Source organism: Crocodylus porosus, unplaced genomic scaffold (genome assembly GCF_001723895.1).
Source record: "Crocodylus porosus isolate Cpor-Errol unplaced genomic scaffold, CroPor_comp1, whole genome shotgun sequence".
NCBI classification, from domain to species: Eukaryota; Metazoa; Chordata; order Crocodylia; family Crocodylidae; genus Crocodylus; species Crocodylus porosus.
In genome coordinates this window covers 86,239,026-86,252,591 of record NW_017728943.1, presented here as the reverse complement: position 1 = coordinate 86,252,591, position 13,566 = coordinate 86,239,026, and the positions used below count along the sequence as shown (strand labels likewise).

The 13,566-nt window shown below is 43.1% G+C and overlaps 2 long non-coding RNA genes across 2 annotated transcripts in view; one reads left to right on the top strand and one right to left on the bottom strand.

Moving 5' to 3' along the window:
• The first annotated feature begins 3,549 nt into the window (after nucleotides 1-3,549).
• The window catches only part of LOC109319263, a 24,038-nt gene continuing 14,021 nt past the window's right edge, over nucleotides 3,550-13,566 (top strand). The window contains exon 1 of the long non-coding RNA XR_002103445.1: nucleotides 3,550-3,562. This is a non-coding gene — a long non-coding RNA (uncharacterized LOC109319263). The remainder of the gene's footprint in view (nucleotides 3,563-13,566) is intronic.
• LOC109319264 overlaps nucleotides 7,783-13,566 on the bottom strand; it is a 19,813-nt gene continuing 14,029 nt past the window's right edge. The window contains exon 3 of the long non-coding RNA XR_002103446.1: nucleotides 7,783-7,793. This is a non-coding gene — a long non-coding RNA (uncharacterized LOC109319264). The remainder of the gene's footprint in view (nucleotides 7,794-13,566) is intronic.

Below are 13,566 nucleotides of genomic sequence, written 5' to 3'. Positions count from 1 at the left end.
TTTATCCAGCCCATACTTCTTAGCTTGCCTGTAAAAATGTTATGAGAAACTGTATCAAAAGCCTTGCTAAAATCAAGGTATATCAGCATGCAGTAAGTTGCCCTAGGTAGGGTATGGGAGGCAGAAGCCAGTGCCTGGGTCCTGGGGCCTCCCAGGGCTCCAGCAGCAGCGAACCAGGTGTGCAGAGCCTGGCCAGCTGCCAGAGCTTGGCTCTGACTGGCCTGGCTCTGGTTTTGGGGGTGCACACTGCCACCATGTGTGCCACCCTGCTTTTTTCCAGAGCTGTTGGGATTTTTTTAACAAGAGATCCTGGTATAAAAAAATACCTATCATACTGCTAATTAGCAGCACAGCAAATACATGCATGTACAGTGTGTGTGGTTTGCGGTGCCACAGATGGGTTTGCGGCACCACAGACGGCATGTGCCCACTTATGGGGATGTGCCCTCTGTGATTTTATCCTGTGGGACTAGAATAAAGTTTTCTATATATGCACAGACTTACATTCAAGTGCCTGAAAGTTATTTTCTAAGACTGTGTTTTAAGATGAACCCTAACCTACCTGTGATTGACTAAAGAGGGGATCCATCACCCCTCAAAGTTCCCAGGAGGACTGCTCTCTAGTTTTGATGATGAAAGAAGCACAGAAGATTGACCAATTTTCACGGGTGGGGTGGGAGTGTTTTACAAGTACACACAAGGGACTAATTAGCAACAACTTGGGTTTTGTTGAAAGGAGCAGTTGTCACTCCAAAGACAAAAGGGAAGATTGGCCAGGAGTCAGCTGGCTATAGGAAGAGATGCTGTTGATAAGGAGATGCAGTGGTTTTGTGTGCTGAATTGGCTGAAGGCATTTGATCAAGGGAATTCCCAGACTCAGCTGCAAGTTGAAACGCACAGCTTGATCCAGAGTAGCTGGACTGGCCAGGGAAGTTCAGCTAAACCTAGTATCAATGGAGACAGATAATCAAGGTAACAGGAATCAAAATTCAGCTCTTGCATCAAACATTTAGTTTTAATTATGCAAGTAACAGAGAGTTGGGATTGGGACTATTAGAACTATTATATGGGCTGGAGAGCATTAATATGAAGAGTTTACACTGCAGACAAGAGCATTGTGTTATTGCTGGGGAATGTGTGTCTGTAACTTTGTGCATGTCTCCTCCTGGTATTGCTCTTCAGTATGGTTAATGGCTTAATAGAGGGCTTTGGAGATGAAAAGAATGACAAAGGTGCATAGGCTTGAACTTGGGATATGTGCAGCCAATATACCCTACCCAGCATTCACTCTGGGATTCAGAGTGAGCAGTGTTCTTTGCTCATTTCTTTAACTCTCCCACTCCCTACCGATAATTGCATTCCAATCTGGCAACTTTTTATTTTTTAATATTATCTGATTTAAATCTCTGCTCAGACACAATCACCTCTATAACATGGATGCCTCTTATCTTTAGGCTTTAAAGTAAGGCAGATTGAGGACAGCACAGCCAAATTAAGATGATAAATATCAAAGCTGCCAGTCTAAATATGTGGAAAAAAATTTTCTTTCCTTAAATTAGTGTGGCTGTCCCTGACTGAAGACCTGTTCCAAAGTGAATTGAAGTCAGTGGGATCCTTTGCACTGACATGAGTGGCAGCAGAATAAGGCCTCAAACATTTAATCTGGGACTAATTCATTTTTTGAATTGATGATGATAATGATTATTATTGTTTTTGTTATTATTTTCATTGTTGTTATTTCAACATTGCTTTAGGACACAAGTGTGAAAGGGACTTCCTGGGTCACTGAATTTAACTTGGTGCTAATTTACACAGAATGCCTTTCATGAACTGATCAAGCTTCATCTTAAAAGTGTTTGGGCTATTTTCCTTTACTACAACTACTGCCCCAAAACTCACTGCTCTGAGGATTAATTAGTAGCATAAATATGTTCATAGCCTGTTTCTACACTTCCTCTAACCACACCCTGCAAGAAAAAAAAAAGGGATAACTTTTATAACTCTGAAAAAGCCCTCCTTGGCCATGGCTTCTTGTTAAGACATTCCATTCAAACTCCCTAAAGTGTAGAAAAGTTGTCTTCACGTTTTAACTCTTTCTAATTTTTCCTCACAAGTCTTGAGATCTATCACTACATTTGTTTGTTGGGATGGTGTTTGGTTTGGTTTGTCCCCAAAAACAGACCCCAAACTTTTGGCTTTACTACATTGTGGCTCCTCAAAGAAAAAATGCCTTACCAGCTCAGTAGTTTTATTTTCTTAGAAGTCTACAACAGAGTAACTCAAATATCATATATGTAAATAGATTTCATAAAGAATTTATATTAGTATGTTGATAAAATGTTTGAGTTTGTTTCAATGTTTGGGATCAAATTTGCCCATCTCCCTTTCATCAGTGGCAGCCACTATTTGACATCTGAGTGGTCAACCCACAAAACAAGCAGCTTCTCTGTCTCAGCTCCACATGGAGTGCTGTGCTGGATCCATGTGCTTCTAAGTTTCCCTTGTTTTGAGTAGGTCCCTTTCTCTGGTTTTCTGGCACAGTCCCTGAGCAGAGATTCATTAAAATGCAGCCATGTGGTCCAGTTCTTCTCCACCCTGCTGAACCAATGCTAACAGTTCCTTAAAGACATCCTTCCCCAGAGGGTGAAAACATTCTGGTTTACACTTTATCTCTCCAAAAACAAGTGATGAATGTTGCATACATGGATGTGATAAAGGACTTCTTAACACTATTTACTTTAAATGGCATGAGAGACCCATAAATAACAATGAAACACCATATGCCCTTCCCTGCATGAATGTCATTAGCACTCTAGAGCATTCATGAGCTTGGATCAGAATACTCAAAGGTGTTCAGGATTCTCCTGCAACAAAGCCTTGCTCTTTGTTTCTCATCTTGGCTTCCTTACTCAAAACCCCATCGCACTGTAATTTCTAAATCCCTTTCTAGGTGGTTTTAGCTCCTACTGGATGTTCCAGCACAACACAAAGACTGCAAAACACCACAGAGTAAAGATACACAGTAATCCATCAGTCTTGTATTAGTCTCCTTTTCATTTCAATTTTGTTGTCATTCTCTCTTTCCTCCAAGACCACTATGGATCTAGCTGTTTTATCTATTAGCATTGCCAACAGAAATAAAAATGTGATGTTAGAGGAGATATGGCATCTTCATCATGCCAATAAATTGTTCAGCTGTGCCTTCACTCCTTAAATCTTCATGCTTACTGAAGATGAGCTCTGTGGGATTCTAAAAGAGCTGATGCTAATCTCTTATTATAGAACATAGGTCTTTGGGGCCTAGAAGAGAGAATTTTGGCTCAGGTTTTTTTAAAATTAAGTCTTTGTGAGGAAGAAAATTAAAGTTAGGCTTGAAAATGTAAGTCAATGCAAAATGGATACCCAGGACTAAGCTGCATACATCTGGGCTACACTTCCATAGCAGGATACTAGAAGAATCCTGCTGATCCTGACAAGCAGATCCACACTTTATGTGAAATTGAGATAATGACAAACTAGGAATTATCGCAAATAGCTATCTGTGACAGCACCTTTGGTGCCTGTCACTTTAAGGACTGGAGCAGGGACGTGGCTGATTGCAGTGGCCATTTTTAAACTTACGCCAGAAAGGCAGCAGCCAAGAAGGCAACATTGGGCTCAGCTGCTCATGGAATACCATGGAGGTAAGGGTGAGGCTATGGGGAAGGAGGAGGCCTCATGGTCCTGGGTATGACTTGAAACTGCACCCTGCCAGGGAAGGGTGGCCTGATGGGGCTCCTAGTGGCATGGGAGCCCCCCAAGAAATGCCAGGCCGGTTACTTCCCTTGTGAAAAGTGGGTAGGGGTGCCTTTAAAACCTCAGTCCCACTATATCGTGGAGAATATACAAACTATGGGGCCAGGCACACTGAGGGAAAGGCACATGTGCCCCTGGGGGTCTAAGATCCCAAAACCATGAAAGGGCATAGAGTTAGCCCTGGAGAAGGGGAAGTATGGAGTCCTAGAGAGGGGGCAGCATGGAGCTCAGGAGGGGCATAAAGATGACCTCAAGGAGGGGTGGAGAGTGGCTCCAAGAGGGGGCAGAAAGGACCAAGTGCCCAGGAAGGAGCCATTTGCTATATTCAGCCTAGGGTTAGGCATGGACCATCACTCACAAGCTGGGTTGCAAGAAAAACCCACAGGGCTGCAGGGTTGATTACCCAGACTGAGTGGGAACAAGCCTGATGGCCTGAAGGCTGCTCTTCAGGGCAGAGTGGAAGGCTGCTCTCAGGGGAGCAGGGCCCAGAAGAGGGACAGAATGAAAGAGGTCCAGTGAGAGGGGGCAGTATGATTGAATGAATTGAAGAAGCCCAGAATAGGGCAAAGTTTGTCCTGGCTTCTGGCTGGAGCACTTGTATTTATGAATGCTATCTGCAAGGCATGAGATGCAGTATACAGAAAGATAGGAGCTGTGGATATCATCCCTAGGCATCAGGGGTTCAAAATGGGCAGCCTCCCATCTAAGTATGATTTTGATTATTTACCAACAAGGTGTGGCAGGAAAGCTAGGTGGGCAGCATGCCTATAGACAGGAGGCAGGCCAGTGCTAACACTGAGTCTGGAAGCTTACCCCATCACACTAGCTCCAATGAGCCCCAGTCTTTGGAGCAGGCTTATGCAGTAACTATCAAGGTTACATGTGGACTAGGGAGAGGACAATCTTATATGGATTTAATATTATTTGAAAATGGTTGAAGATGTTTCCTCCGGGAAACCAGTAATGGTGGATGCCAGGGTAGGCATTGAATTGGAGATATCTGATTCAATGCTGTCACACTGTAGCATCCATTTCTGCCACTGTCAGGGATAGAATTCTGAGCTAAATAGATCATCGATCTGATCTAGCATGTCGTTACTTATGTCCTTATGTTCATTGCTTGCCACTATCTTGTAATAGAGCCATTTAATTCCTGCATCTATACTATTTAGTTAATTTATTTTTCTTCACTTGCCTTAGAAGTTGGGGAAAATCTCATGTCCAAATAACAACTATGCAGCTGAGACCTAATCTTCCACTAAAGTCAATGATAACACTCCCATTGACTTCAAGTCAAGCATTCACAGGGGTCTTAACTAGGGCTGAGGAGTCAAGGCATTCATGGTGAACCACGGCCTCTGCATTTCAATTTCTTGTTGCTCACCATTCAAGGCACTTCAAGGCCTATTTCCTCATCCAAATGAGAAAATGGATAAGTCTATTTTACCAGGTGGTTTCTTTCCTTTACCCCAAAGGAAACTGAGTGGTAGACACGGAAGATGGGTACATTAAATAAACCCTACTTGAAAGATATTATGTGCAAGATCAATAATTAGTCTAAGAGTAGAATGAGGGCTATTCCTGAACCTTCACTTATTGGCTTGATTAACATCTCTTTGAGAAATAGGAGAATATTTCCCTCCAAACTGAATTTTCACTGAATCCCTAAAGAAGGTACTTAAGTTTAATCAGAAGCAGCCCTCCTTTATAGTCATAGTTCTAAGCAGGGGTGAGTCAAGTGGAAGGGAGACCTTCAATAATTTATGAATCCCTCCCTCCTCAGCTTATATTAATCAGGTTACCACCCACTTTTGCAGTAAATGATTTATAGCTGCAGCACATGTAATCTCCCGCAGAAAGTGAATCACTGACAATATTTCTGGATCTCAAACCTCTAAAGGATTTTAGAGGAGCTGGGTGCCTACTGAAGTTTAAACATCCCTACAGTTTTGTACAGATTCATGCTGTATTTGCATATCACCCCAGGTGTTTCCAATATTATTCCTCCCCTAAGAGAGAGGGAATTCAATGATTGTGAAGAAAAATGTCAACCAGAAGGCAAGCTGAAATTTTCAGGGAGATGTAGGCAATCCTTCCCTAACTTTCCTTGCTATGGCTTGTGACTTAAATAGAGACTGAACAACTCTACCTTTTAGAAAAAATGAGTTCTGTGACGCTTAGTTTCACTGCACCAGTCCAGTTGCAAGAGTTAGACATTAAACTGTTTTTTATAGCTCAAGTGACATCTTTTCCCCCTAAACAAAACGGTGTCACCTCTTCACTCTTATTGGCCAAATCCCATCTCAGCTAGCCAAGGTAATCTGTATCTTTTTAACACATCACATGTGAAGTGCTTTGATTTTAGAGTATTCCAGCATTTGGTGTGTTTGTCAGATATGCTGAGGGAACAACCAAACCAGAATCCTTTTCCAAAAGAGTGAAATTGAAATGTTCACAAGAGATCTTCAGAACAGGGTCCTCGATGTCCAGTACTGTGTTAATTTTGATGAAATAAATGGGGCAAGAAAGTCAAAGGTGCTAACATGATTGGCTGCCATTTAATATTAAATAGTGGGGGGGTGGGGTTTAAAAGAAGGTTTTGGGACTCTAAGTATTTGTTATGTAGGCTAATCACCACTTTAAAATCTGTTTAACAGTTTCTTAAATGGTCAAAAAGGAAGAAAAGCATTTGAAAATGTAATGTTAAGGAAGGTTTTCAATTTAACAATACCCTTTATTCATTTCCCTTTCACTGTGTGGATTGTATTAAAAAGGATGGATGCTTACCTTGGGAGGAAGGGGGCCAAGGGCTAGTCAATTAAGAATGACTGGAGTTATTGTTGTCAGTAGTGCTGATGTTAAAGTCTGGTCCTGTTTCTTTAAAGACAAAACAACATTTGTGTACACTCAAGAGGAGAAAAAAGAACAGCAAAGGTAGAAAATGCAGCTTCTGTTTGTGGTACTGATTCTTATAATCTCTGTGCTTGAGAAAAGAATGCATGCTCTGCCTGTCTGTAACTGACTCTAAAGCACAGCAAATTTGTATCAACATTGGAGTCTTTAAGATATTGCTTTTAGCAGCATTTTTGGTTGCAGTTTTGAAAAATATGTATTCTTTGCCAGCTAACAGAAACTGTAACTTACTTATTTTAAACCAATGATAAAAGAAGAGAGAGGAAAGAAAGAATAGAAACAAGATAGATGAAAAGAATAACCTACAAGGGGGCATTAGCAGGAATACAAAGTCAAATTCCCACTGGGATTCACCCAGTACTGATAGATATCCTCCCTTTTGTTGTCTGTCTGACTTGCAGTGGTCAGGACACCTCTTCAGTGTCACAGCGGCTCCTGTGGTCACAGGAGCTGGCGAGCATGGCAGCCATGATGGGAAGGCCACCTGCCCTCCTTGCGTCCATGTCAAATTGATGACCCCAGAAAGGGTCTGTACCAGGTTAAGGATAGTTTATGGTCTTTGTTACAGTCTCTGTTTCTCTGAAGCAAACTTCCTATCAGCAGTAATTGACATAAACAAACACGTGAATAGCAAAGGGTCTTTTGCTAGACCTGGAAAGAGTTTTGCTCAATTTTGCTGCCACTAACCTGTACTCTTCCATCTCACTGTTGGTACCTCTGGCACCTCACAGTCACTCACCTTCACTCAAGACCTTCTTCCATGGGCAGAAGGAGACCCTGGTGCACATGACCCTAGAGTACCCTAGGCTGCAGCCCCTCCACCTCCAGAACCTCCTCTTGAGGTTCTGGTTGAATTTCACCTCCCACCTGTTTGTTTTTGGTCACCCCATCTGCAGCCCTACCACATCCCAGGACCTCCTTGTCAACCTCCTCCTGGACCTGGCTAAGTGGACCCTGTACATGACCAGGAAGGAGGCTCTGGCTGGAAAGGTGCCTGTAGACTGCAGGGTTGCTTTTCTCTCACTTGTCTGTGCACGATTCCAGGCAGAGCACTAGTGGCGAGTGTCCACCAGCTCCTTGGATGCCTTTGAGGATCAGTGGGTGTGGCCTGGGGGGCTCTGCTTGGTGTCCCCCGCAGGTGCACTTATTGTCATGTTTTGACCCTTTGACCCACACAACACTCCTATCCTGTTTTTTCATTAGTTGTCCCAAATATTTTGTTGTAGCATTCACCAATTAGCCCCCATATAATAGGGGCTACTCGTTAGCTGGGTGCTCCTTAGGTCCCATGGTATTTGAATGTTACAAATAAACAGGACCTTCTCCCAGACCCCCCGGAGTGCAGCAACACTTGCATGATCCTTGGGGCCTGTCCAGGAGTCCCTGCATGCTCTCTCTCACTCAGCTTTCTTCTTTTTGGGAGCTTTTTAACTCCCATGGGCTAGCTAATTATCAGGCAGACAGACAGATTAAAGCATTTATAATATTAAAATAATCTGACATCTCGTTTCGTGCCCTCTCCAAGGTCTTTTTTTGTCCTCAATTTTTTTCTGCTATGTGGTAATGCAAAGATTGTCAGCATAAATGAAAGCTGACACTTGACAGGAAGTGGGTGGTCATTAATGTAAATGTTGAATAAAAGTGAGGTGAGCTTACTGGCTTGTGGTAAGCACTTCATTCTTTTGGGAGTACCATCTATTTTTCTGTCAATTTATTTCCACATAGAAGCATGGATTTGTTTGGATTAAATCAAAGGAAATTCCTTTCTTTGCGACAGGCTGAGCTGCATATCTGGTGTTTGTACATTGCTTCAGGCTGCCTCTGGGGCTTGCCACAGGTCCCACCACTCAAGTGCCAACTTGGGTGAAGTGTCTAACAAGGGATGCTGCACCCCTGCTTGGCAGACTCTGGCTGGCGTCTGTACCAGTGGGACAGAAGAAGAGGGGGTGAATTAGACCCCACTGTGTGTCTGTTTTGCACTGCTGTCAGGGTTGGCCATGCCTCCCACCAGTCCAGCAGCAAGGACAGGGGTGGGAAATGCATGATGGGCTGGTTCTTGCTTCCCCCTCCAGGCACACCCTATCTGGGGATTGTGCAGGCCAAGGTGGGGGTTTAAATTCCTCCCCAACCATACTCAGCCTGTTGGGCCTGACTATGCCCTCCCTACCCTCCCCACCCCCCACAGCTTTCCTGAAGCTAAAAGCTCACTCTAGCACCCCCCCCAGCTTCTAGTCTGAGCAATTTCAAGCATGTGCCTGCATTTCCAGAATCAAAAGTGAATGTCTGTTCACCAGCTTGTTGGTTCAATCTACACACGCTAGCTAACCTGCAAAGATTGAATTGATTCAGGCTCAGGCTCTTTAATGTTTGTATTTAGCCTCTGATTTCTTTGCAGTAAATAAGCAGCTGTATTATTTTTATGTAGTCAAAAACTGAGTGAAAATGAAGAGCTGGCATCTTCCTAGCGGTGTCTCAAGTCTAACAAGGGGTACATTGAGTGTTAGAAAGATTGAAAACCATTGCTCTAGGATTGCATTAGTAACCTTAATTTTTCATTTTCTAATATGTGATTGTGTAGCTTTCCAGCTAGAACTGACATTTAACATGGGGGTTTGAGTTCATGTGTGTGCTGTGTGTATCACATCTTTGGCTTAGATTTAACTATAATGAAACTGCATGTGGCACCTCCTTACTCCAGGATTTCCCATGTGCCAAGTTGTAAGTTCTTCCTGCATCTTCTGGTGGTTAGCTGATGTGGGGAGAGAGAGGGAGCATCACTGGAAAAATGCAGAACAGCGCCCCCCCCCAGCTATACTAATTTTAGAAGATCCTCAATAATATCACTATCTGTTGTTTTTTACATAATATAAGACCCATCTAATGAGAGAAATATATTGGATTCAGCACAAACTGAAGGACCTTTTTCATCTGAGCACAGAAGAATATTTTAAAGAAATTAAAGGAAGCAAAAGCAGGTGACCAAAATTCTGCTTACTAATAAAGCCTTTTTCAGTTCTTTCCATGGATATATGGTGGTCTCTCTGGAATATAAGATATAATGAAAATCAGTCCTATAATTTATTTTCAGTGACCTAATAAATATACAAACTATGTATTCTATATTTTCATTTTTTATATCATTACCATGCCCCTGGTAGTCCCATACCTCATATTTCTCCTGTTATTCCCCTGTATCTTCTGAGTACCCTATTTAAATCTGGAAAAACATGCTCCATTTAGGGCACATCCCCCTTTCAAAAAAGAAGAAATTATTTTAGAAAGATGTCTTTGCAATTAATCCCATCAGAAAGCCTGCACACATTCATAGATATATTATAAATGAGTTTGCTGGTAAATTTATCTTTAAGTTAATCAAATATGGGGTATTGTAAATTAAAAATATGATAATACTGAATTGCAATGAAGATTAATAAGTTCTACTGTGAAGATGTAATGTTTAAGGAACTCACTTTTACATAGTTTTGTAGAAAAGGTTTTTATCTACCCTAGTGATGATGTCACTACTTCCCAAAACAGTAAATTTATTCTGTTGCAAACTTGAAACATCTAAATGCAAATGCCTCAAGCAGAACTTGGGGATGAATGATTTCAAAACTATTTATCACCGTTCAGTTCAGCACAAGTAGAATTTATTGCCTTTGGGGCTTCAACTGACCAAGCAATGAATAAAAAAAGAAAATCTGCTGAATGCGCGTCTTGCTGAAGTTACTACTGGTGCTTTAATTCTGTGAGTAAAGTATTCTTTTTAAATTCATTGTGAGCTAATATCTTGCTGTGTCTTCCCTTTAGTTTTCATTCCCTTCATGCCTGCTTTCTGTGATTTTTTTTTCATGCTTGTCTTAATAGAAACCAAGTTAGATTGTAAAGGAAAATAATTTAAGATCTAGGCTTCTCTCTCTGTGTTGTAATATTGGTCTATTTAAATGGACTTGGAGGCAGGACCTGTAAATGGACCTTGATTGCTAAATAGTTTTTATGACATTTTTCATTGTGTTTTAAATTCTTCACTTTTAATTTTTCTCTTTTCTTCACCTCATTTTTATGTTTGTTCTTGTTATGAGAATTGTATTTGTTATACTAATATTCAGAGACCTCAACCAAAATTAAGCGTTCATTTTGTTAAACAGTATGGGCACCTACACACAGGTGGGGCATTTGCTCCAACGTGTACAGAATAATCAAGTCGTCTGGAGCATGGTAATTGAAGTCCCTATGCTTGAAAATGGTGATGGGGGTGCTTTAACTAAAGCTCGTTGAACAAGCTTTAATTAAAGCACCTCCACCACCATTTTGAAGTGTGGGATGCTAAATATACATGCCACTGTGGGTACTTTAATTAGAGTGGCTCTTGGAGTTATTGGTCCAAGAAAAGATATAATCCAAAGAAATGCATGCCTTTTCTCTTAAGGGCATTCAGTATCTTGGAAAGAGGCCTTTGGAATTACTGTATTTACTTGAATCTAAGACTACCCTGAATTTAAAATGTCCCCCAATAATTAGATTACACACAAGGAAACATTTTTATTTGGTATTCTTTTTATAAACAGATCTATTGACAAAAACTATAAAAAACCCAGTAAAAAAACCCAGTAAGATCTGTGCCAGAGGCTGGGCTATGATGCTCGCTAGCTTCTTGAGTACCCTGGGGTGTAGATTGTCAGGGCCAGCTAACCTGAAGGTATCCAGCCTCTCAAAGTGTTTCTTTACAAGGTCAGCATTGATGGAGGGCAGGGTATATCCCTCACCTGGACATCCCTGTCCTGTAGTGAGCATGGGCATCCGATGGGACTGAAGAAAGACTGACACAAAGTACCCATTTAATAGGTTGGCTTTTTCCCAGGTGTCAGTTGTCCCATCTGGTTCAGCTTGGGTCCAATTTTGCCCTTGCTTTTCCTCCGGCTCCCTGCATATCTGAAAAAGGACTTTTTATTGTCCTTGATGCTCGAAGCTAGTTGGAGTTCAGTGGCAGCCTTGGCTGGTAGGGTCAGAAGGGACCTAAGCAGGTCATCAAGTCCAACACCCTGCCATGGGCAGGAAAGAATGCTTGGGTCAAACAATCCTAGCTAGGTGATTGTCTAGCCTCCTTTTCGAGATTCCCAGGGTAGGGGCGAGCAACACTTCCCTAGGAAGTTGGTTCCAGCTCCTAGCCACCCTGACAGTTAAGTAGCGCCTCCTGATGTCTAGCCTGAACTTACTCTCAGTCAGCTTATGGCCATTGTTCCTTGCAACTCCCGGTAGTGCACAGGGGAACACGGACTCTCCCATTGCCTGCTGGTTCCCTTTAGCAAGTTTGTAGGTGGCCACCAGATCCCCTCTCAGCCTTCTTTTGTGTAGGCTGAACAGATTCAGGTCCCGTAGTCTCTCCTCGTAAGGCCTGATCTGCTGCCCCCTGATCATGCGAGTGGCCCTCCTTTGGACCCTCTTAGTACTGTCCACATCCCTCCTGAAGTGCGGTGCCCAGAACTGGATGCAATACTCCAACTGCAGCCTGACCAATGTCACATAGAGGAAGAGGATCACCTCCTTGGACCTGCTTGTGATGCATCTACAGATGCATGACAAGGTGTGGTTAGCCTTCCTGACTATGTCCATGCATTGGTGGCCCATGTTCATCTTGGAATCAATAGTGACTCCAAGATCCTTTTCTGCCTCTGTACTGACAAGAAGGGCGTTCCCCAGCCTGTAGGTATGCTGCTGTTTTTTCCTCCCCAGGTGCAATACCTTACACTTGTCTGTATTGAAACCCATCCTATTCTCATGCCCCTACCTCTGTAACCTGTCCAGATCTAGTTGTAGCCTGTCCCTCTCTTCTAGCATGCACACTTCTCCCCACATCTTAGTGTCATCTGTGAACTTGAACAAGGTGCTTTTCTCCCCCTCATTCAAGTCACCGATGAAGATATTGAAAAGTGGGGACCGAGGACCAAGCCCTGGGGAACCCCACTACCCATGTCCCTCCAGGTCAAAAATGACCCATCCACCACCACTCTCTAGGTGTGGCCCTCCAGCCAGTTTGCAACCCATCTGACTACGTAGGCATTGACACGACAGTCACCTTTTTTTTTTTAATGAGGATGGAGTGACATACAGTGTCGAAGGCCTTCCTAAAGTCCAGAAATACTACGTCCACCGTGACATCTGCATCCAGGGCTCTTGTGACCGGGTCATAGAAGGCAACCAGGTGGGTCTGACAGGATCTGCCTCTAATGAACCCATGTTGATTGCCTCTAAGCATAATCTCATAGAAGTAGGGTTGGAAGGGACCTTGTAGATCTTCAACTTTGACCCCCTGCCTGGTCAGGAAGAAAAACTGGGCTCAAATGATTCCAGCTAGGTAGGAATCAAGCCACTTCTTAAAGACCCCCAGGGTAGGAGTCGGCACCACTTCCCTGGGAAGTTGGTTCTAGATCCTAGCCGCCTAACTATGAACTAGTTCTTACGGATGTCTAATCTAAACTCTCCAGTAACTTGTATCCATTATTCCTTGTTATGCCAGGGGGCACTAGGGGAAAAAAGGTCTCTCCCAAATCCTTCTGGTTCCCCCTAGTGAGTTTATAGACAGCCACCAGGTCCCCCCTCAGCCTTCCCTTGTGAAGGCTGAACAGGTTCAGGTCCCGCAGTCTCTCATTGTAGGGTCTGCCCTGTAGTCCCTGGACCATGTGGGTGGCCCTCCTCTGGACCCTCTCAATGTTGTCCACATCCCTCCTGAACTGGGGCGCACAGAACTGGACACAGTACTTCAGCTGTGGCCTGACCAGTGCTGCATAGAGGGGGAGGATCACTTTCTTGGCCCTACTTGAGATGCACCTGTGGATGCACGACAAGGTCTGGTTAGCC